Raw genomic sequence first — 25,834 nt, forward strand, 5'->3', positions numbered from 1 at the left:
AATCCTTCATTGTAACCACTTTAATTGTGCAATTCTGTGACATAAAACTCATCTAGAATAAGAGGAAAGTTAGTTTCAGTGTCCTATGGCACATCATATAGAAAACTACCATCTCTTATATATGTAGATGGAACATCATAAGTAGATTAGTATATATGAATATGTATAAATTTTCATGAGTGGCCATCTTTATCTTACTAAATTAAATTCCATTGTACCATGTATCATTCTAGGTCTATCCCCTTCCTTTCCTATGACCTCCTAGAATAAAAAAGAAAACCCCAGCTGACAACTATCTTCCATTCACTATATTTAATAGCTAGCATCTAGATGTCCCCCCAAAGCCTCATATGTGCATAGGTGGGGTTCTTCAAGTTGGATCTAGAATGTGTGATACTGAGATTAAGGGTGTGTGATTACTAAATTAGTTTAGCATAGCTCTGGATATGTCTACTGGAAGGCCCACCCTGGGAATGGATGGTACCACCCAATAGGCATGTAGCCTGAATGGAATATAAAGGGACTGAACGCTCATTGCTTCCTGCCTGCCCTGTCATGTACTGTTACTCTGTGATGTCGTTCTGTCAAGCCATCCTGCCTGCAAGTCAGCTAATTTGACTGAAACCTTTACAAACTGTGAGCCAAGTAAACCTTTCCTCTTTTGACTTAAGGGTGCAGTGTATTTTTCCTCATCAACAAGAAAAGTAACTAAGACAATATAAGTACTTACCTCTGTGTCTTTATTCACCCACACCCTTCAGTGAAGTTGTACACATTTATAATACAGTTAGATTGCTTGGTCACTGTCTGAATTCTATCCTAGAACTTCCCAATATCCTAAATGACTTTCTAAAAATTGCATACATTCAGATATACTATTTCTGTGTGCAGTTCTGTGAGTTGAGACAAATACAAAATACATCTCTGTACCATTAAATATCACAGAGATTACTTTGACAACTCAAAAAATGTTCATGTGATTTACTCATTAGTTACTCCCTCTCATCCACTGACATCCTGTCAAATACTCCTCTTCACAGTTTTATGCTTTCTAGAATGCCATATAATTGGAATCACCTAGTATGTATCCTTTGAAAACTGGACTCACTTAGCAATGTGCTTTTAAAAGTTCATGTCTTCTCATGGCTGATAGTGGAAGATTGTATGTTGGTTTGTTTGTTTTGTTTGTAGCACTAAGTGTTGAACCCAGGGGGTATTAAACTACATACTCAGCTCTATTTTTTTTTTCTTTCATTTTGAGACAGAGTCTGGTTAAATTCTCTAGGCTGGCCTTGAACCTGCCATTCTCTCATCTCCTAACTAGCTGAATTGTAGTCATGCACTACCATGTCTGGCAGAAATTTTTCATTTTAATAAAATTTGATTTTCTTTCATGAGGCATACTTTTAATATTGTAGCTAAAAGCTCATCACTAAACCCAAGTTCACAGATTTTTTTGCCCATGTTTTCTTCTAGAGAGTTTATAGTTTTCCATTTTATACATCCATTCTGAGTTAACTTTTGTGGAAGGTATAGTGTGAATCTACCTTCTTTTTGGTACATATAGATATCCATTTAGTAATGTTTAGCACTGTCTGCTGAAAAGACTGACTTTTTCTGCTGACTTGCCTTTGCTCCTTTCTATGCCTGTGTAGACTTCTTTCTAGCCTCTCCATTCTATTTCATTAGTACATTTGTCAGTTCTCCTACCAATATCGTGCTGTCTTGACCACTGTCACTTTATCATAAGTCTTGATATCAGGTAGGATGGATCTTCCAAGTTGGTTCTTTTTTTTTCAGGGTCTTGTTTCCTTCATGGTTGTGCTATACACTTCTGATGCTTGTGTTTACCAAAGAAGAGTTTTAGATTTGTAATCCTTATCGTCTATTTTGGGGACAATCAGTGTTGTGGACTGAATGTTTGTGCCCCCTCAAAATTCATATACTGGAGTCCTAACTGGCTTAATTCACTATGGGATTTTAAGAAAATAAGGTTAAATAAGATTGTAAGGTTGTGTCCTTGATCCATACTGTTATGGTTTGTGTCTAGATGTCCCCCAAAGCCTCATGTGGTCACAGTGGGCAGGTTTTATGGAGGTAGTTGAACCTAGAGTGGGTAATTGATTCATAGTATAATGCTGGAATTAAAGGTGCTGAGATTAAGGGTGGGTGATTGTTGGATCAGTCACTGACTGAATTGTCATCGCCCTAATCCAGATAGACTGAATAAAATGAAAGGGGAAGAAAGGGATGTGTTTTCACCTTTTTGCTCTTGTTGCTTTTGGTATCTTCCACCACCATGAACAGTTACCCCTCTGCCATGAGCCACTCTGCCTTGGAACCAGCTGACTATGGGCTAAAACCTCTACAAACTGTGAACTAACTAAACCTTTGCTCCTTTAACATTGGGTGTTGGGTGTTTTGTCTCAGCAATGACAGAAAAGTAATTAATGCAGAATTTGTTATCCAGAGTAGGGTCATTACTGTGACATTACCTGCCCATTTGGTTTAAGAGCCTTGGAAATTTGGAAAGGTTGTGAGAGACTGGCCAAAGAGGCAGCCTCTATATGCTGTAAACTATTTGGGAGACTCTGGTCAGAGCCTGAAAAATCAGAGTACTGTTGGAAATGCTACTGGTTAAGATGAGGCTCAGGAGGAGGCTTTTACTGAGAAGGACTGCACTGGCTGCTGGATCCCATTATACTTTGGCAGGAAGTTGGTCTACATTTTGCTTGTTTAGAGATATTGCCTGGGTGGCAGAAAAATTTCAATACAGTCTACTGTTGGGATGGTGGCATGGTTCCTGTTGAGAGCTTATTGCCTGATTTATGTTCAAAATTAAAAGTGAAGAGCCAGCATGGTGATTTGAAGCATTTGACTAGAGGGGAGGCTTCAGTGGAGCTGTGGATTTCCAGGATGAAACAGAGGAGAGTGTTGCTGTTGAAGTGAACAGGACAATGGAAAAATGACCTGAGACTTTTCACCAGAAAGGAAGGGTGTAATTGAAATGCAGTAGATCCCTTGGGCTGTTTCTTAGTGTTGCCACGCCCTGTTGTTAAAAGTTAATGGGGGTCTGCGATATAGCTCAGTGGCACAAGCGCCTGCCTGTCAAGTCCTGAGTTTGATTCCCAGTACCAAAACAAAACAAAACAAAAGTTAATGGCAAGCAAGGACTCATTGTAATAGGTCTCTTAAATATGATTTCAATGTAATTTTTAGAAACTTGTTTGTAATCAGGTTAATTAGTCAAACTATTCTGCTTTTAGCCTTGAATTTTGAATATGCTTTGAATATTTTACCTTTGGTGTGAAAATGAGTGCAATAAGAATCATACATATATATATATATAATTGTTATATTAATGTAAATCTGAGTAGAACAAGACATATTAACTTTTCACAAATCTTCCATGGAGACCATGGTTTAAGGAAATGTGTCTGGTTATCAAGCTGACTGGGGGTGGATTGTGGTAAATTAACCAGTGGTCAACTTGTAACACCCAGCTGAACTGAGTCAGTGTGGGGCTGGTTGTGGAAGGCCCACCTGAGGACTGTTGCCAAAAGCATAAAAAGAGAACTAGAGGGGAAGATGGTGCACCGCTGATTCTCCTGGAGAAACTTGTCACACTGGCTTTCCTGATATAAACTCAACTGTTCTGATCATCGGAGGAGCTCCAGTCCTTGCTGTCATTGAGGCTGTCTGTAGTTCTTTCCAGAGGAGCTTTGGTCCTTACCTTGAGCATTGCTTTCTGGCTCCAGTGCAGATCCCTCAAACTGCTGGCACTGATTCTTCATCTCACTGGTGCAGACTTTTTAACTTCTACCATAGACCTTTTAGCCTTCTCAGCACAGATCCTTCAAACAGACTTGCGTGAGACACTGTCCTGGGCTTTAGGGCTCCAGCTGGAGTGGTGGAAGATATTGCAATGGTCTCTAAGTGTTCAGCTGGACTCGTGCAGGAGATTACTGTGGGATATAGGCCCTCAGCTAAATTCTTTTGGTCCCTAGTGCATGGACAGATTTCCCACACTCTTCTACATTTGACTCTTTGGGCAAGTATTACAAAATAATACTATAAATTATGTGTCCTGTATTAAACTTATTCCCTTGTGAACCCTGACTACAACACATAGGATTATTGAGTTTCTAAGAAGAGACACCAGAGTGCATTCACTCTCCCTGGATCTGTGTGTCTCTGTCTCTGTCTCTGCCTCTGTGTAGGTCTCTGCCTCTCTTGCTCTCTTTCTGTTACTCTGAAAGGCCATATGAGGACATGAGAACATAGTGAAAAGGTGGCTGATTACAATCTGAGAAGAGAGAACTCACTAGAAAACAATCCTGACAGTGCCTGTTAGTCCCTAGAACTGTGAAAATATAGATTTCTTTTGCTTAAGCAACTCAGTCTGTGGTATGTTGTTATGGCAACCCATGAAAACTAGTACAACTGAAATAAGGCAAAGTATAACTTTTGAAAATATCAAGTAGCTTGATTCTATTTTTTTTTAGTCCAACCTGCAAATCTTTGTCTTTTAGCTGAAGTTAATTCACTCAAATTATCCTGTTCCCATTTATTTCAATTAATTTGTTTTATGCTTTTTGTGTCATATTTTTTTGGGGGGATTTTGTTCTTCTTCCTCTCAAAATAGGTATTAAACTATTTGGTTTTCCTTAATTGTATTTTTCCTTCCCTTAGTTTGGAAATCAGACATTTAATCTTTATGCTTTTATTGTTTACTCCTTTATTCTGAGAATGCATGACTGTCTGAACAAAGTCCAAAGCAAATTGATAGTTTTACTATATTTTTAAACATTATAAAGACTTTAGAACCTTTAACTGTGATTTTCCTCCCTGTATGCCATTTTTCTAAAATTTTTTACTTCAATTTCCTTCTAGGAACCCAACTTTGTTTATAATTATTTTCATTTTTTGTCTTAACATGTGTTTAGGTTTATCATCTGTTTGCTAATTAGTGTTTTGTTCATTATTGTTTTTGGAAATCCTCTTTTGCTGTGTTTAATTTTCTTCTTTATGAGATAAATCTTTCAATAATTGCTTTAGCAAGGGTATGTGGGTGGTAAAGTCTCCAATTTTTTGTCTAAAATTGTCCTTTTTGTGCTTTTACTCTTGATGGATGGTTTGTTTAAAATAAAATTCTAGGTTGACAGTTATTTTTTCTCAGAATTGTGAAGCCACTATTCACTTGTATTCTGGCCTATACTGTTACCAAGAAAAGTCTATTGTCCATAGCTTTTCCTTTATTTATCTTACTTAAAACTTTTAATTCTTGGATCTAAGGATTCATGTCTTGCATTAATTCTGTAAAATTTTCAACCATTATCTTGTTTCTTTTAAACTCTTCCTGATTTTCTTCTTCCTCTTAAAGTTATAGTGTATATACTTTATATCTCATTCCTCCATGTTGCTAGTTATCTCATACTTTTAATTTTTTAAATCTTCTTTTGTTTCATTTTACTTAATTTCCTCAGCTCTATCTTATGCAATAATTCAAAGTTTTTGGTTTAGCTATTTTTAAAATGTCCCATATTCTGTTTATTTATTGCTTGATTTTAAAATTTTTATTTGATTTGCTTCAATCTACTTGAGATTTTCTTATTTCTTATATATTTCTTATAGTCTTGATTCCTTTAAATATTTTTAATTATTTGAACATAACTCATATTATAAGGTGCTAAAATATGAATATATTGATCTTTCAATGCTGTTACTCATTGTGTCTTTAGTTTCTCACCTATTTTGTGTAATTTAATTGAGAAAGTTCAGCATCAGTGATACTTATCCTTCTCTGTGGAAATCATGGGTACACATGCTGTTGACTGGGATTGTCATTGTGTAGGTGCCCCAGGATTATCACTGGCACTGGAACACATTTATGTTAATTTTCAGTTTGGAGAATTTTGAACCTCTAGGTCCTTGAGGGTAGTGTAAACTTGAACCCCACACTGCTGCATGGGACAGACCCATAGCACAAATTCTTCAGGCACTCAGGCAGAGGTGGGTGAGCCTTCCTGTCACCTTTCTGTATCAGGAACACAGATATTTGAGTCCTGTGCTTTACTGAAGCTCAGTTTTTCATAGTTTCCAGCTCTTCTCGCACGAGCTCACAAGATTTACTCTGCTGCCTTGAGAACTTTTAAATAAACTGTCTTAGTGCACTTGTTCTAGTAGCACCCCCCCCCATGTACACATTCACACACTGCATTAACTAACCATCAGATCCTTAGCTATACCTCATGAGATTCTGATAGACCTTTCAGATTACCTGACACCTGGGGAATTTTCTCACTTTTTCTGCTACTTAAAACTCTGTATTTTAAACTATGCGACATTTTATGTGCTTACAAGCAAAAGTGGGTTTCAGGTAACTGAATCCACATTAACTAAAGAGTAAGGAGCTCTGAATTTGTGAAGTGTTCTACATTTTGTGGAGTTTGATGACAATTGTTTACCAAGTCTGAAGTTACTTCCTTATCTGGGACACAAAGGAAAGTAGCACAAGGTCAGTTGTCATAATTAAAGAGCAGGATTCCTTTTCCTCAGTGTATGTCTCATAGGAAGTGTTTTCCTGCATCTGACAACCTAGTGACTTAAATGACTTCATAAGCACTCATTGCAAAAGTTCCCATTAACACACAGAAACCACACCTCAATGTGGGAATCAAGTAAGATGTGGAATATACTGATTAAATATACTTTATGTTTACTCCTTGCATCGCACACTAATTTGACTTTGTTGCTTTTTTGCCCTGGGAATGCAAGTGTTGTGGGTTGGCTAGGGCTTGGGTGTGTTCCCTATGGGTCAGGCGTCCAAAACTTGGTCCCCAGTATGGTGATGTTGAGCTGAAAATGTGGCACTTCATGAGAGTTATATCGGTCATTAGAGGTGATGCTCTCAGAAGAAATTGATGTGGTCCTTGAACCACCCTGGCTCTTGCCAGAGGACTGTCATAAAAGTACATGCCTGACCCCTCATGTGATCTCTCTCTCTGTGCTCATGTTCATGGCATGATGCCATCCTGCATGAGGCCCTCACCAGAGACCAAACACATGGGACCATCTGATCTTGGTCTTTCAGCCTCTAAAACTGAGAGCTAAATAAGCCTCTTTTCTTCAAATGACTAACAATAAAGACCAGAACATTGGTTCTGAGGGTCCCTCCCACCAAGAGACACACTTTATAATAAAGTCAATATCTTCAATAGACTAAACATCACTTGAAGACTGAACTGGTATACACAGTGATGCTGAATAAACGCTATCAGAAGTCTTGATGAAAATTAAATGGAGCTAAATGAATTTCTTCTTCTGTTTAATATCAGGGCATATGTTGAATGTTTGTGTTGTGGTAGCCTGTGAAGTTTGTTCTTATAAAGCAACATTTTCAGATGAATAAAATACAGGAGTGGCAAATGCAAGACTTCTGAAGCCTCAACATGCTTGGGACCTTCAAGGAACACTGGGTCTTGGAGGCCATTACAAGGAATTCGAATTTTTACACTAAGTATCTTAGAAAATCATTAAAGGGCTATGAGTGAGGAAATGCCATGAGCAACTATGTTTAGGAAATCTCTCTGGTTAGATTGCAGAGGACTGATTTGTGGGGACACAGAGGAGAAGAGCTCAAAAAGGCAGTTGAAAATATGAATGTTGAGCTCAGGAGAGAAACTAGGTTTGAAGGTACAAGTTAGAGACATCAGAGTATGGATGACACTGGTGGAGAAGGAGCTGGGTGAAAAGACCTCCAGAGTGAGTGTGAGAGGCAGGAACCCAGAAGACTTTCTTGCTGCATCCAGTGATTGTTCACTTATCTGCTCCTCATCATGGCAAGACTTATTCTTATCCCCCATTCTGTCCTCAGCTCCCTCCAATCAGATGCCTGTCCCTGCCTCTCTACTGAACCTGCACCTGTTCTGATCACCATTCCTCCCTTGAAGCACAAAGTCGATGGGTCTAGTAAAGGGACAGTAAGAGGGAGGAGAGCTGAGAAGAACTGCAGCAATGCCAAAGTGATAGGACTCCAGTAGAGAATGTCTCCAACATTATAAGGGTGAAAATTTAAAGTGTCAATAAGGGTTTATACCATATCTCACAGCAAAATCTTCAGATAGCTGAGTCTGACTTCAGATTTCAACCATTTGTCTCTGGTACTTATTATTGTAATTCCTGGAGTTTTCAAGTCCATGGTCTACTGCAAGTCCCTGTGACCTCAAGTTTGGCTTCCCATAGCCTGGCATGCTACCTGCTAGCTATTGCCAGGTCTCTCACATCTGCTTTCTGCCTGCTAGACCAAATCTCACTTCTGTATCTCACCTGTTTTCCTACTACCTCTTATAAAGTTGTAGTTTTAATTTTTTTCTTGTTGTGGCTTGTGTCTAGATGTCCCCACAAAGCCTCATGAGGTTATAGGTGGGGTTTTTCAGAGATGGCTGAATCTAGAGTGTGTGATGCTGGAATTGATTCTTGGTGTAATGGTAGGACACTAGGACACTAGGATTAAAGGTGTGAGTGCTACCTGCCCTAAGTAGCCTGGGTAAGATAAAAAGGGCAAAAGAACTGTGGTCTTTCCTTGTTGCTTTGCTACCTTGTGGGTGCCATGAAGTGTTTTTCCTTTGCCATGCCTGTCAGCCATCCCTAATCTTCAGATAGCTGCCTTGGAGCCAGCAATTATGGACTAAAACCTCTACAAACTGTGAACTAAATAAGCCTTTCCTCCTTGAACTTTGGGTGTCAGGTTTTTGTCTCAGCAGTAAGAAAAGTAACTAAGACACTTCTCTGGTTTTTGTATCTTGTAATAACTAATGAAGTTCTGATCTGCCATGCCTTCCATATGATACTATCTACCTCCTTATTCTATAATAATATTCTGTAGGTTCTAGAAGACAGCTTAGGAACACAGAGTTTTAAATCTGAGGCAATTCCCCATAAGACTTAGCAAACCTTGAAAGGTCTCTAGACTTGGTTTATTACATACCTTGTAATTGAGCCAAGTCAGATGCCTGAAAAGGCTGTACCCCTATAATTAAGCCCATGCTCTCAAATATTTTCCAGAATTTATGGAAGCAGTTAAGCAGGCAGTGGCTGGAATCACTGAGAACTCAGCGATAGAGTATTTTCTTTCTTAGGTCTTCTACTAGGAAATGCTGGGCCGAGTTTTTGTAGGCAGTGAGGATTGTCCATTGTATAAAGTGCCTCTACGTAGTGCTTGGTAGAGCAAGAGACAAGAGGTCAGTGGAGGGAGTTAGTAGGAGCAAATGGCACACTAACCTTGAAATCCAACATCTCTACTTTATTATTTTTGGACCTATCATTCAGTGCATATATATCAAATGATAGAGTCTCTTGTTTATTTAAAACTTGTTGTGGGAGAAATTGTGTCCTCCTAAAATTTATAGGTTAACATTTTAACCCTAAGTATTTCAGAGTGGGATCTTACTTGGAAATAGTTGTTGAAGATATATTAAGATGGGGTCATAGTGGACAGGACGAACCCTAATCTAATATGACTTGTGTCTTTTTGAAAAGGGAAAATTTGGACACAGACACACACAGGAACATACTATGTAAAGATAAAGGCAGAATCTACAAGTGAGGAATACTGACATTTTCCAGCAAATCACCACAAGCTAGAGAGGGATGGAAAAGATTCTGTCTCTCTTCCCTTAGAAAAACTCACTGAATCTTGGACTTCTAGTCTCCAGAACTGTGAAAAAATAAATGTCTGTTGTTTAAGCCACCCAATTTTGCTGCTTTATTACAGTAGCCCTAGAAAAGTAATACAAAGTTGGAGCAGACACAAATATTTTCCACAATATTTTAATAATGTTTGCAGTGTTGCATTAATAAAAGTACAGCGTAATGTGTCCATGCTGTGGAATTTTGCCAGCACAGACTCTCACCCCATCAAAATCATCACCAGGAAAAAGAGAAAACAAGCAGAGGAGTGTGTGTATGCAAACACATGCTCACTTTTCTGAGGAAACTGAAAGAATGCTTCTTCATGCAGGCATGTTTCCAAAGAGGCTGAAGAAAGGAAATCACGTTTAAAACAAACATTTACTCCTGTTGCTAAGTCAGTGCCTCACAACACTACAATAGTATCAGACACAAAAATGAAGCCAGAATTATGCAGTTCAGTGTAATGCAGTCTGCTCAGCCTCTAGTGATAGACAAAGAGAAACAGTTGCATTTTGTATAATTAATTGAGGTTGTGCAACATGCATTTAAAAACCATGTCAGGACATTTTTGCATATCAGAAAACAATCTCATTAGCACATTTCATGAGACAATTGTGCAGCCAATGAATTTTAATTATCTCTGAGGCTTTGGACAAGGAGTATAGTACAAATCATTTCGGTATTAGGAATAATAAATAACCTTTATATTGCCGGTGGTAGTGTCAGTTTCATTAGTTCTTCTTTATTAATATTTCAGTGTTTCAGTGAAATCATTGCTACTTTGAATGTAAGAATATTTTGTATGAAAATATAGGTCATGGATGGTATACTTCATTCAGCTGACACAGTAAAATGTAATGAAATAGGAAAAGGGATTAAAACAGAGATGAAAGAAAACCACCAATATCTTGTTTGTTGTTTTCAAATTTGTAAAAATCCCAATGGACAAATCAGTCTCAAAAATAGTCAGTCTCTCTAAACTTGACTTGGTTGTTTGAGAGACTTGGTTGTTTAAGAGACTTACACTGACATTAGATTCCACACAGCTGACCAAAGAGTTTGGAAATCATGGCTTCTGTTCTTATTCTTGAGCTGCCCCACCTGTACTCTTCCCAGACACACAGTGAAGGATGCAGCAGCATGTGGTATATACCCAGCCAGAGCCTAATCAGACTCACTGCCAAAAGCTATCCGTTAAAACTAATTCAAGGGTGAGTCATGGGGCTCCTGCTCATCCCCCAACCTATTTAAGAACATTGCTTTGTTGTTTTAATAACAAGACCTGCAGGCAGTGTTACCATGTTATGATAGGGTGAGGAGTGTTCAACTCACCTGGGATCTGATTGGCAGAAGAGCCTTTGTACTTTATAGTAGTTCTTAGAAGTGTTTTCGGAACACAGTGTTTCATTAGGACAGCATAAAGCACCCTGTGTGCAGCCATTCCCTAGTCCACCGTGGCTTTGCTTGAACATGAAAAACTTCTTTTCCCACAAAGGGTCACTACCTTCAATTTGACTATCACTGGAGAGGCATCAAATTGGCATTGAAATGAGACATAACAGGCAGGTGACATTTGAAGAGCTTAGGGTTCTCGATTAAGAGTGATTTGTTTTTCTATCAGAATTGAGAACCTCTTTGGCGAGTTTTAAACAGTGAAAAGATAAAACTTCACCTGTTTTGGAGTACCTAAATCAGTCACCATAAAAGATGAAGAAGAAATATAAAAGACTATAATAGTGTCTTACAGTTTTAAGATTTTATGTTTTTTTTTTTCTGTCCTTGCAGGTGTTTGGAAAAGTTTTTTTCCAGCTCTTAATCAATGAACAGCTTCCACGTCTTCCTTGGGTGCCCTTCTGTGAGATGTTTTTGCTGTCAATCTTCTTTAATCTCCTTTTCCTTCTCTCTGTTTGATATTCCAAAACTGGTTCTGCAGGTTACATTCAGATAGTCTCTCATGGACAAAAGACTAAAATATAGAAAGTACAAGTTTCACCAACACGGCCCCAAAAGTAAGGAAAGAGATCCCTGTCACTCCCTAAAACAAAGTCTAAGCAAAAGAGTTAAGGTAAAGAAGGCAACACTGAGAGGTATCAAAAAGCCATGAAGTAGATAGCAGACAACGATATCTTTGTTTCTTGCGGATGTCAAGGCCAACAAGCACTGGATCAAACAGGCTGTGAAAACCTTATGACACTGATGTAGCCATGGTCAGCACCTTTATCAGTCCTGTTGAAAAGGGGAAGGCAAATGCTCACTTGGTTCCTCATTGTGATGATGTGGACGCTGCCAATAAAATTGAGATCATCTAAACTGAGTCTAACTGGGTAATTCCAAATATACAATTTCTCTCATAAAGCAGAGTAAAATAAAACAAAGAAAAAAGACAGCACCATTCCAAAACAGCTTCTATCTTCAAGCTTAATTTACTCATATGGAAAGAAAGATCCAGGAACTGCTGTCCTTCATCTCTGCTTGTCAGAGTTATAAATTGAAAATAACATTTTTATGTTCAGACCTATCTAGAAATAGTGAAAGAAAAGTGTATATTTAAATAAAGGCTCAATTCCTAAGAAGGAAACATTGATGGACAGGAAAATCAGCTTAGTACAGAGGTTAAGTTATGTCGACCTCAAGTCCAAACTCAAATGAGAGATACAGTGCTCTAGTGAACTTCAAACTATGCTTTGAAATCCCTGAACTCTCCTGTTTCCAATTAAATTCCAGATTTTTTGTGATTTTTTTTTTGATTGGTTTAGCTTGATGAAGCATGGAGGAGAAGAAATGGAATTTCTATCCTCCTTTCTCCTCTTTGTATCTATATCATGTATGACAGGTGAGTTAGGACAAATGTTCCTGGGCAATTGAACAAAATTTGGAAATCTTGAGACAGGAGCATCCCATGTTCCCCAAGAAATACATTCTACTTTTCTTCTGTAGCTACACCAAGTAATTTGCAACTAGTTCATAGGTCCCCTATGGCCACTTTCTTTGGCTGTAGCAAGCTTCAGATGTACATGTACCTCAGATGACCTTGCAGGTCATTTCGCTGACTCCACTCTGAGACCTCTCTGGATAATCCACTTTTCTGCAGCCTTTCTCAATCAGCTCTATAAACCACCTGCTCCACCATGACCAAACAGAAAGTCTGACGTTGCACCTGGGTGAGCCCACATTTTTCCTTTATAAGCAACCTCCCCATAACTTTAAGGTTCAGTTCATACACTGTTCCCCTTTATGCTACAGACCAAGTCCTAATACTATGACTCTTCCAGATGGTACCCCTTTGCCTGTTTAGAATTTCTGTCTCAAATCAAGCACTCTGAGCTGCTTTGGTATGAGGTGGTAACATAGAAGGCCACTGGTACAGAAAGCTACTGAAAATTGGCCTGGTAACATGGAAGGTGTATGAGGTATGCTAATGGTATTTTAATTGGAATTGCACTGAATCTGTACAATTTTGGGAGTGTGGCTATTTTCACAATGTTGGTTCTTCCTATCTATGAGCAAGGAATATCTTTCCATTTGCTGAAATCCTCTTTTATCACTTTTTTCAGAGTACTGTAGTTTTCACTGTGTAGATCTTTTACTTCTTTTGTTAGATTGATTCCTAAATATTTCAATTTTTTGGATGCTAAGGTGAAAGATATGGTTTCCTTAATTTCTCTCTCAGTATGTTTACTGTTTGTGCACAAAGGCATTGATTTTTGAGTATTAACTTTGTATTCAGATACAACACTGAATTTGTTGATTAAGTCTAGGAGTCTTCTGGTGGACTTTTTGGGGTCTTCCATGTCATCTGCAAATAATGATAATTTTGCTTCTTTCTTCCTGTCCTTTTATTTCTCTCTCTTGTTTAATTGCTTTGGCTAATGCTTCCAGAGCAATGTAGAATAGGAGTGATGACAGTGGACATCCTTGTCTTGCTCCTGATTTTAAAGTGAAAGCTTTCAATTTTTGTCCATTTAGTATGATGTTGGCTGTTGGTTTGTCATAGATGGCTTTGATCATATTGAGGTAAGGACCATCTATTCCTATTTTCTGTAGGATTTTTATCATGAATGAGTGTTGGAATTTGTCAAAAGCTTTTTCTGCATCTATTGAGATGATCATGTGGTTTTTATCTTTCATTCTATTGATACGGTGTATTACATCGATTGATTTGTGTATATTGAACCATCCCTGCATTCCTGGGATGAATCCCACTTGGTCATGGTGTATGATTTTCTCAATGATTTGCTGCATTCTATTTGCTAGTATTTTACTGAGTATCTTTGTATCTATGTTCATTAGGGAGATTGGCCTGTAGTTCTCTTTTTTGGTTGGGTGTTTCTCTGATTTTGGTATCAGTATAATACTTGCCTCCAGAAATGAGTTTGGGAGAATTGCTTCCTTTTCAATTCATTGAAGAGTATGAGGAGTGTTGGCATTAAATCTTCTCTAAATTTCTTGTAGAATTCCACTGTGAATCCATTAGGACCTGGGCTTTTCTTTGTTGGTAAGTTTTCAATCTCATTAATTGATATTGGGTTGTTCAGAATTTTTATATCTTCTTGATTCAATTTTGGTAATTCATACATATCTAGGAATCTGTCCATTTCATCTGAGTTTTCTATCTTATGGGAGTAAAGGTTTTCATTACTAAAATTTATCTGGAACCAGAAGAGACCCAGAATAGCAAAAGCAATCCTGGGCAACAAAGAAGCCAGGTGGCATCACAATCCCTGACCTGAAATTATATTGCAAAGCTACTATGATAAAATCAATATGGTACTGGCTAAAAAACAGACCTGTGGATCAAGAGAACAGACTGGAAGAAGCAGCCACAACCACAAACACACTCAGCAACCTGATCTTTGACAAAGGGGCCAAACAAATTCACTGGAAGAAAGACAACCTCTTTAATAAATGGTGCTGGAAAAACTGGTTTGCCACCTGCCAAAGACTGAAAATAGACCAGAGTTTATCACCATGCACCAAACTCAAGTCAGAATTGATCTCAATATTAAAACAGAATCACTAAATTTGCTGAGAGAGAAAGTAGGTAAAAATCTTGAAGACATAGGGGTAGGCAGAGAGTTCAGGAACAAAAACCAAACTACATCGGAAATACTTCAAAGAATCAAGAACTGTATATCATCTTACTGAAAAGTTTTTCCACATCTAAAGAAATAAACAGCAAAGTAAAAAAAAAAACCCCACAAATTAGGAAAAAGTTTTAGCTGACTGTCCCTTAGACAAAGGACTTCTATCTAGAACATATAAAGAATTAAAAAGCATCAGCCCCCCCAAATTCAAAGACCCATTCCAAAAATTGGCATCTGAAATGAATACATACTTCTCAAATAAAGAAATACAAATGGCAAATAAATACATGAGAAAATGTCAAGCATCATTAGTCATTTGAGAAATGCAAATTAAAACAACCCTGAGGTTCCATCTCACCCCAGTAAGAATGGTTATCATTAAGAAAGCAACTAATAACAAATGCTGGTCAGGCTGTGGAGAAAAAGGAACACTTCTCCACTGCTGGTGGGTATGTAGAGTGGTGGGTATGTAGAGTGGATATCAGTTTGGAGATTCCTCACCAAACTAGGTCTAGAGGTCCCATTCAACCCAGCTATTCCCCTCCTGGGTATTTTCCCAGAAGAACTGAAAACATCATCACAGAGTTATACTTTGTCAACTTGTGATTTCTATAAGAATTGAGCATATATTGAGAATACCATGTTTATAGCAATGCAATTTGTAACAGCTAAATCATGGAAGCAAACCAAATGCCCATCCACTGAGGAATGGATAAAAAAGTTGTGGTACTTTTATATAATGGAATATTACCCAGTCATAAAGAAAGATAAACTCGAGGCTATTATAGATAAATGGACACGACTAGAGACCATACTGATAAGTGAATTAAATCAGATCCACATGTGTAAACACCATATTGTCTCACTAGTGTAAGAACATGAAAGAGTGAGTAAAAACTAGGATGTATGATAGATATTGTGAAAGTTAAGGAAACTGCTCAGAAGTAAAGAATAACTGGGATGAGGGAAAAGAGAAAAGAAAGAAGGGAAAAATGTGTATATATGTATACACAGGATAGCTAACATAGTTGTACTACTGACTTCTATTGCTTTATTGAAAGGAACAGTTAATGTTTAATTGTTTGATCAATCTTACATGTCTATATTTGTTTGCCTGAGTAACCAATTTAAAGATATCAATATGTAATACAATAATCATTGTTAATTTCTTATCACCTTGTCTGAAATTCTGTATTGCTTGTATTGTTTTCATTATTTTGTAAATATATGTGTGTTTGTTAATAGGTTTCATTCTTTTATCTTTAAAATATAAAAATAATTTTAAGAAACCGCTGAAGGTGATTAGCAGCACAGAATACCTGAGAGTAACAGAGAATTGCTTACTATCTCCAGTGGTTCCCATCACTAGTGGTCAGAAGAGTTTCTAAAGCCTGTCAGTAACTACTTACAGTGGAGGAGATGGATATTAGTAAGTGAACACTATAGGGTGCATCCCTACTGCGTGGCTGAAAGTGTTATGAGGAAAAATAAAGCAGGAATGGTGCAAGTGGCATAAGGAGGGTGGATACTGAAGCACAGCAGGGTGGGAAGGAAAGACGTAGTTAAGAAAATATCGAGCAAAGATCTAAAGGAGGAAAGTGAGATGAATGTGGACATTTGGAGAAGAGTATTCCAAGTGGAAGGAATGGCAAATGCCTGAACATGCAGAGTATCTGTTAAATTATGTCATCTCCTTTCTCCAGTGAAAATAAATGTCCCCTAGAATACAATTGTGTTTTAACAAGGATGGATAACACATGAGTCTTCCATGAATACTACCATTTATTTAATGGTGAATATAAATAGATGGGTGGATAGATAGATAGATTCTCTACAATAAATATCCGTAATTTTGACCAGATGTATATATGGGTTTAATTTCTGAACATCTTTACTGAGTTATAATCCTACACTGTGTAATTCCTCCAAGGTATACAGCTTAATGATTTTAACATATTCAGAGTCATGTACAATCGCTGTTATAGTCAATTTTAGAACACCTACCCTAAAACCTCAGATTCTTTAAGCCATCACTCTACAGTCCTCCCATCTCTTTGAGACCTAGAGAACCTCTAATCTACTTCTGTCTCTGTAGATTCTGTCCACTTCATATAAATGAAATCATATAATTTGTGGTCTTTTGTATCTAACTTTTTTTCATTTACCATGATATTTCCAAAGTCCATCCACCCTGTAGTATGTATCAGTTCTTTATTTCTTTTTAATCTTAGTAATGCTCCATTTCATTTATGCTCCATTTCATTTATTCATTTTTCAGCTTAGGATATTTAGATTGTTTACATTCATCCTACTATTAATAATGCTTCTATAAATATTCATGCACATGTTTTTATGTAAACATATTGTAGCCATTGTTTTTTCTCTTGGGTTTATATTTAAGAGTGGGATTTTTTAGGTCTATGATTGCTTTTTGTTTAAGAAGCTATCAGACTGTTTTCCAAAGTGTTTGTTCCATTTTAAAAATCCCATCAGCAGTGTATGAAGGTAACAGTTTCTCCATATCCTTGGCAGTGCTTGTTACCATCTATTTTTCTAATTACTCAAGTGGGCAGCAAATGTCGCCTCATTATAGCTTGGTTTGCATTTTTCTGAGCAATGATGTAGAGTGTCTTTTCAAATGTTTGTTGATCATTTATATACATTCTTTGAAGAAGTGTCTGCTCAGATTATCTACACATTTTAGTCTTTGTATGATTAGTCTCTATATTATAGAGTTGTGAAAATTCCTTTTTTTGGTAGGGGGGAGGTACTAGGAATTGAACCCATGACCTCACGCTTGCTGGGCAGGCGCTGTGCCTCTGAGCTACATCCCCAGCCCAAAAATTCTTTATGCATTCTTTATAATTAATTATTTATAAATTCTTTATATCTCTTGTCAGGTGTGACTTAGAAATATTTTCTCTCATTTGAGGTCATCTTAACAACTTTGTCTTCCAATCCATGGTCAAAGGATGTATGGTCATTTACTTAGGTATTTTTAAATATCATTCCAACAGTGATTTGAAATTTTTAATACATAAGGCTTGTATTTTTGCTTACTTTATTTCTAATATATTTTATGTGATTTTCAGTAGCTCACTTTATTTTGGATGGCAAATGTATATAAATACAGTGGAAGTTTTACATAGTAACCTTGTATTTTATTAGCATTAACAGCTCTTTGGGATTCTTTAGTGTTTCTTTTATACAAGATATGTCATCTGCAAATAAGTATAATATTAGCTGGGTGCTTTCAGAAGTGATCTTTGTCAGTATGAGGAAGTAACCTGTTGGTCCTAGTGTACTGAGTAGTTTTACCATGAAGCAGTGTGAGATTTTATGCGAGGCCTTTTCTGTCTTCATTGAGGTGCCTGTAGGTTTTTGCCCTATCGTTTATTGATGTGCTTTATCACCTTAATTGATTTTCCAATGTTCAACTGACTTGCATGCCTCGAACAAATCCCACTTGGCCATGGGAAGATGTTCTAATATATTGTTGAGTTCAACTTGGTACTGGTTTTTGAAAATGATTATGCCTATATTTATAAAAGATGTTGGCCTATAGATTTCTTTTTTCCTTCTTCCCTCCCTCCCTCCCTCCCTCCCTCCCTTCCTTCCTTCCTTTCTTCCTTCCTTTTCTTTCCTCTTTCCTTCTTTCCTTCTTTTTCTTTCTTTTCTCTCCTTTCTTTCTTTCTTTTTATTTCTTTCTATAATTTTTCAGGTTTTGATATCAGTGTAATACTGCTCTATAGGCTGATTTGAGATATGCTCTCTCCTGTTTCTTGAAAGAGTTTGTGAAAAATCATTAATTATTCTTAAAATATTTTATAGAATCTGTGAGGCCATTGGGCATAGGTTTTCTTTATGGGTAGTTCTCAGATTATTCCAATTTTTATTATATAGTTATTCAAATTATTTTTCCTTCTTTAGTCAATTCCTATATTTGTGGTTTTCTAAGAATTTGTCCCATTTCACTCATCTGATTTATTGATTATATAACTGTTTATAATAATTTCTGGTTATCCTTTTATTTCTGCAACATTGGGAGTAATGATTCGTTTCATTCCTGATTTTAGTGATTTGAATATTCTCTGTGTTTTTCTTGGTCATCTATCTAAAGTTGTCAGTTTTGTTAATCTTTCAAAGAGTCCACATTTTATTTTGTTAATTTTCCTTATTACTTGTATATTCGTTATTTCACTAATTTTCGCTCTAACCCCTGACATGTAATTTTTCCCACTTAAGTTTATTTTGGTCTTCTTTTCCAATGTATTAAAATGAATGATTAGGTTATTGATTTGGAGTGTTTTTCTTAATATGAATTTATAAGTATAAGTGTTTTATAACTAATTTTTTGGTTGCATCCTGTAAATTTTGGTGTTTTGTGTCTTCATTTTCACTCACACAGTATATTTCCTATTAACCTTTGTGAGTTCTTCATTGACTTATTAATTATTTAAGAGCATGTCTTTTCCTGTAATCCTAGCACTTGGTAAACTGAGGCAGGAGGATGATGAGTTTGACTTTAGCCTGGACATAGCAAGATCCTGGCTCAAACAAACAAAAAAGCATTGTTTTTAATTTCCACATATTTATGAATTTCTTGAATGCTTTTTAAAAATTTCTAATTGTATTCTATTATTGTTTGGGAACATACATGTATAATCTTAATCTTTTAAAAATGTTTAAGCATTATTTGTGTTTTTTTAAGGATTCCTTGAGATATATTGTCAAGTAGCTCTCCTAAACTAGTACAAATCATTCCATTATATGATTGTTGTAGAAACGCAAGGTAACAATAAAATGTCTTTTGTAATTTGTATTTGAATATGTTTGGTTAACATTTACAATCAACTGAATTATTAATTCAATTAACATGATTTTTATCAAAATCATAAAATGATAATTAGTGTTGTCACTTATTTAATATTACAGCTTATATAATGTGCTGGAAATTTAAAATATACTCTCTTTAATACTCAAAATAAAATAGACAATGTTATTTTTGCAAATGGAAAAGGTGGCTGTCAAATTATTTCATTATCTTGTGCAACTCCATGTAGAAAATGAGTTAAATTAAGAGCCCACACCTATTTCCACCATCGTACCCTTCCTACAGCCAAGGAAAAAGCAGAGCCCATTACTTTGCTTTATCTTTCTTTGCTTCACTTACAGCCTTAGGATTCACCAAGAGTCACGTTCAGAGTATTCTTGAAAACCATAAACTACCAATTTCCATTTCTACTTTTACCTTTTTCCTATGCCACATGCCAAATATATCTCCTATTTGGACAACCTGCTTATTGGTGCCTTCCCAAATGAATTTACTGAGAGATAAAAGAGGTTTAGAACCCACTGCACCTAGCACAAGTGCATGGATGTTTTCATAATTCCAAATTAACATAGTATTTTCTTTTGAATTTGGCAGGTAATGCATAAGCCTGGTTCTAATTGTGTTGCTTTCATTTTCTCCAAGATTCCATCAGATTATGTCAAAGAAAAATGAAATCACAATGCGAATAGTGTGTTCTGAGATGATAACCAGAATCAGAATAAACTACTTGCCATATTTGATAAATTGTTTCAAAGCTATTTTTCCATTATAAATAAAACTCTCTCTTATTCAGTAATATTTAAATGCTGAATGGAAAATATAAAAGCATGGAATAATTAAATTGTGAAATCCATGAGGGCAGTGACTGTCACCTAATCTGTTTCCTATTTTCAATATGTCACACAGGTCTTAGAACATGGTGGACCCTCAAGACATATTAACAGATGAAATGATTTCTGGAAATAATGTTTTTCTATGCAGTGCCTAGCTTGTGCCCTTTAATACCTCTCCTAAGGCGCCACTCATGTATCTCTCATATATCCATGACATGTCTGTTCTATGGCAGGCACTGTGGACGGAGCTGGGGCCACAGAAGAGATCTTGGCTGGAACAAGCCCTGCTTTTGTGGCTAGCATGGCTGTTAAACAAAGACTCACACAGATTGTTAGAATACATGGTTCAATGCGAAGTATGTCATGTGAGAACAGCAGCAGCACAGGGTTCTTACGTATGCTGCAGGGTCTTCGTGGGGAAGGGATAGCCGAACAAACACTGGAGGGGAACAAGGGGCTGCTGTGTGCATGTGTTCTCTTAGGCCCGCACAGCTGGTTTGTATTTTATTTATTTATTTATTTTTCGGATTTTTTTTTTTTTCCAGTACCGGGAATCGAACTCACGACCTTGTGCTTGCCAGGCAGGCTCTGTGCCGCTAAGCTAAATCCCCAGCCCCTGGTTTGTATTTTAAACTACCAAATTGTTCATGCCTGAGGTGGAGCCTGTACTCTCTAGTTGTCCACGGCACCCACAGGCTTGTCTGGACTGGCACCGGCCTGAGTACAAATATATGTGACCTGCCTTGCCCCTGGGGCTCTGAATATGCGAGCTTTGATGTAAAACCTTGGTCCTTATTTTTTATTTTTGTATTTTTAATCATAACCCATAGTAAAAACAAGCATCACCCATCTTTAGCTCATACATACATTTGATATGTGTGTGTGGAAGAACATGTCCTTGCTTCCAATATATTTCATTATTTTTAAGATACTAGGTATAGTTCAGTACATTTATTTAATGAGGCAAGGCCATCACTTATACTTAACAAATACATAAACTTACAGTTTGAGAAGCCAGGGAAGAAAAAGCTAAATGTCCAATTTTTTATTGTGCATTAAATAAAGAAAACTCATTGCAGAGAACAATGAGACAGCTTTTTCCACCTCACCTCCCAAACTCTGAGGAAAAGATATTATCACACTGCTTATCCATGTGGCCCAACTCCACCTGCTTCACTACTGTGACCTTTAAGAAAGCTGTAGAATAGGAAATGATGAACAACAACTGGACGAATTATCCCACTCGATAGCACATAGTGTTCCAGCAGCTTCTGCTGAATACATTTTCAGCACTTCCTCTTTCATATTCTGAGTCCAAGTATAGACAAAATTAAGGTAAGAAAAATGTAGACCAAGCAGGAAGGGCAAATCAGAATGAGAGACTTGGTGAAGGTTTTAGGCCAGCCATTTTTTCTCAATAAAGGAGTTCTTTCAATTGCATCTAAGAGGCAGGTATTGCAGCTATGAAATGGGACTTGAATCAGCCTCACCTCCACTGGTAGCTGAAAAAAAAGGAATGGATACACCTTGGCATGGGCTGTAGGGCAGAGATGCCCATCAAGTGTTATTTTGGGTGATGCTGAGGAAAAATGTAGCGTCTGAGAGAGACCAAAACAATTCACTTCCATACACTGTATCTGAAAATCCTTTTCATACAACTGCCCATAGTCCCAACTGCCCCCAATTATTGCTTTATTTAATGGGATTAATAAAGTTGGCCTAACAATGCAGCATTATTAAACATGTACTATCCTGAATGCAAGTTTAAATAGTATTTGGAAGTGACACTTTCTGGGCAGCTGTAGACAAATAACTTACTAATAAGCCTTGTGGAAAAAATTACAGATTACAAGAGTGAAGGAAGCCATAGTAATTTGGAAACAATGTATGTTCCTGAGGAATAGACTTTACTAACAGAAGACACTTGATTTTGTTGGTTATAATTGCAATACATTTCCATGATGAAGTAGATGAAATGCTCCCATCCTTGGAATTTTATTCATAATTGTTTTAACATGTTGCCTGTTGTTTTGTTGATATTCTAGACTCAAAACTACAATTTTGCTATAACACCAGAAACAGTTTGGAATTCAGTATTGTTGAACCAATTCAGGTTTCTTTCACAGGGAGTCAGTTACTGTGTTAGAAAGATCTTGGTATGCACAGCCTTCTCTAGATCATAGTAAAACAGCCTGTATCAAAAAATGGTTTCTGAGGAACAAGACCTCATATAGAAATGGCCTCAGTCAACTTGGTTGTATATGTGTCTATCTGTCTGTCTATCTATCTATCATCTATCTATCTACTTATCTATGTATTGCCTATCTTTAAGGATCTATATGTATTCTAGAGCTTATGTCATAGATATATCCATATTTGTATATAACCATATGTCAGAACGACCTACTCACCTACCTACCTATCTCAGAGTTTCCCCTGAAGCATGCATGAGGTCTTACTTGACCCATTTATGTGACTAGAGCAATATGTTAGTTTGGGCTCTTTGGCAGTCTCCTTGGCTTTCTGGAGTTAAGTCCACCTGCTTTGGCTACAATGCAATGTTTAGCATCAGTTGTAACTTAGAAATGTAAGTTTAACATGCAATCTAGTTGTCCCCACTCTATACTGAGGGATATACACACTTTCTGTGGCTTTGTTATACTGAAGACAGCTTGAGATTTAGTTATCATTGTTCTCAGGTGGCTTCTGTGCCTCAGTATTCAGATTAATTGAGAAGCAGCTATATTTGTAAAACTGGCTGAACCTCAAACTTGTCTGTATCTGTCCTAAACATGGCAGGTGGTATTGGTGGCAGATCAACTCTTGCACCCAATAGCTTATTGTTTAACATACTATGGTCTCAGTAATACCATACACACACACACACATACACACACACACACACACACACACACACACACACACACACACACGATATCCTGGGTTGTTACTGAAAGAGCTGTTTGAAAATTCTTCAAGCAAGGAGTAGCAAGTGACAATGCATTGCAGGCAAAATGACAAATGGGTCCCTGTGATCTCAGCTCACAGTTGTTTACAGATAAGTGTCTGTAGGGATAGAGGGACAGATGAAAGTGCTGGCTGTTGGGCCACTCCTTCTTTTTCTTTTTGTGTTTTAAGTGAGAGAGCATTTTACCCAGACCAAGACTGAGGGATCCACAACCATGTAAGCATCCGGTGTCATCAGGAAGACCCATCACTGGGACCATGACCATATTGCATAAGCTTCCCACTCACGCACTTCACTTTCTTAGGCCCAGAAATAGAACATTTTATAGAAAGCAGCAGCCAGAGATGTCAAGCTAGCGTCCTGCAGAAGATCATGCCTTTTGATAGGCAGATTTTTTTTTGAGACAGGGTCTCACTATGTGGTGTAGGCTGACCTTGAACTTGCTATTTAGCCCAGAACTTGTGATCTTCCTCCCTCAGCCTCCCAAGTGCTAGGTTTACAGGTGGGCATCCAGCTGATAGGCAGAGTCTTAACACTCAAGGTCAGAAGGCAGACATCCAATCCAACCCCCTTGCCTAGGTTAGGGAGTTTGTCAGAGTCGCTGCCTTATGTGACACTTCCAGGTCCACACATGTTGCCCAGACTCCCTTTCGTGAGCTTCCCTTAGCCAGTCTCTTATTTCCTTCCAGCTCTACTCTGTTTGCTTATGACTAACAGCTTTACACTTTTATCAGATTTGTGCCCAAAGCAATGGAGTGTAAAATTTTTGGATTTGAAGTCAGGCAGACCCAGATGGTGACTAGCTCTCCTTCTTGTAAGCAGTGACCTCTTGAGCTACATGCCTACATTCGCATCCATAACCTCCGCGAAATGCTTGAAGACCTAACTCATGCCTTCATTCAATAAATGTTCATCAAGATTTCTAAAGTCAAAGAAGCAGAAAGCACAGTGCCTGGCACATAAGAAATATCTGATAATGATGCTTACTTTTGGTGACAATAATAATAGAGACAGAAAGAATCAAAAGAATACTAGTCTGATCTGGATCCCATATGCTAAGCTACTTAATTCTGAGCTCAGTAAGTACAGACCCACTGACTTATTGCATCCATGACATTTACTGAGACTTTAATTTCTGGTCTATTCTTGCTGCATGTAGCATTTCTTTCTTGGCTTGGCCTCTGCAGAGTTCTCAAGTTGTGATCTTGTCTTTTTCTCTGGATAATATAATGATTCACCAGAATTTTAACTCCTACACAAGCTTCATGTTTCAAGTGGCTACCACTATTGAGTTCCAGTTCTGAGGGGATGTTGGGTGGTATTCTGAGAGAGCTGTACCTATCATATGGTATGGCAAATGTCACGAGGTAACTGCTTGTTCCATTCCAGGCCAGTTGCCAGAAACCTGATGCCATCTTTGTAACATGCAACACCAATGGCCCAACACCAATGTACCCAGGCCTCAAAAGCAAAGGCTTTGAATGCTATAACCCCAAGGGTACTCTCATCTCTATGGTCCAACTCAGCACGAGTTTCCTAAGTTTGTCCTTCTAAGTGTAGTTCTGTAGTTTTATGATAATTGTGTCGGCTTTTAATGCTAACTCTTGCAATTTGTTCTAACAAGTGTATTACTAGTATAATTACAAAGTAGATAGTTCTTTTATTATGTGTGGTTAATAAGCCCAGCTAATAGTCTCACAACTTGAAGGGATCTGTCTATAATCGTTTATGAGGGTATAACTATTACATTTCTACATAGAAAAAAATACTAATTATGATAATTTTACTGGATATACAGTTTGTTTATGTCATTGATAGTTTCTATGACATGGATGTATAGTGGGCATTATCTTTAGCTGAATATAATGTCTAATTTATCAAATACAAGTATGGGTGATTGATCAAATTATTTGCTTTACTGAAGATACTTTGTGAAGCAGAGTTTTATGTAGCTTATTTTTCTTGGTTACATTTTTAGGGCAAACTAAGCAGCAGCATCATTTCTTCTTAACTTCTTATATCCTTCACTTATTTATTGTCTCATTGGCTAATTTTTTCCCTAGGGTTGCACTTCAAATTCTTACGTGGAATGGGAAGGGCTCAGCACAAGGAAGAGCACTGAAGAGAAATGATGCCTCCGTGCTGCTTTACAAAGCCTCAAGGCAGTGTTGCCAGGGGCTCTGATTGTTCATATACTCATCAAATAAATATCTGAGGCTTGGAAAATGTCAACCAGCCAGGCTTACTTCATAGGAATCCAATTTTGTTGGATTAAGGTCTTAGTTTCTATGAATATTCTTTAATTAAGAAAGGCCCAGGTACTCTAATATTAAGATCTACACTATCAGAGATTGAATACATTTCATCATGCCAAGTGGTAATTATTTTATTTTACGACTTCAGACATATTTTAGTTTTGAGA

Source organism: Chinchilla lanigera, unplaced genomic scaffold, assembly GCF_000276665.1.
Source record: "Chinchilla lanigera isolate Chin_1 unplaced genomic scaffold, ChiLan1.0 scaffold00045, whole genome shotgun sequence".
Lineage (NCBI taxonomy): Eukaryota > Metazoa > Chordata > Mammalia > Rodentia > Chinchillidae > Chinchilla > Chinchilla lanigera.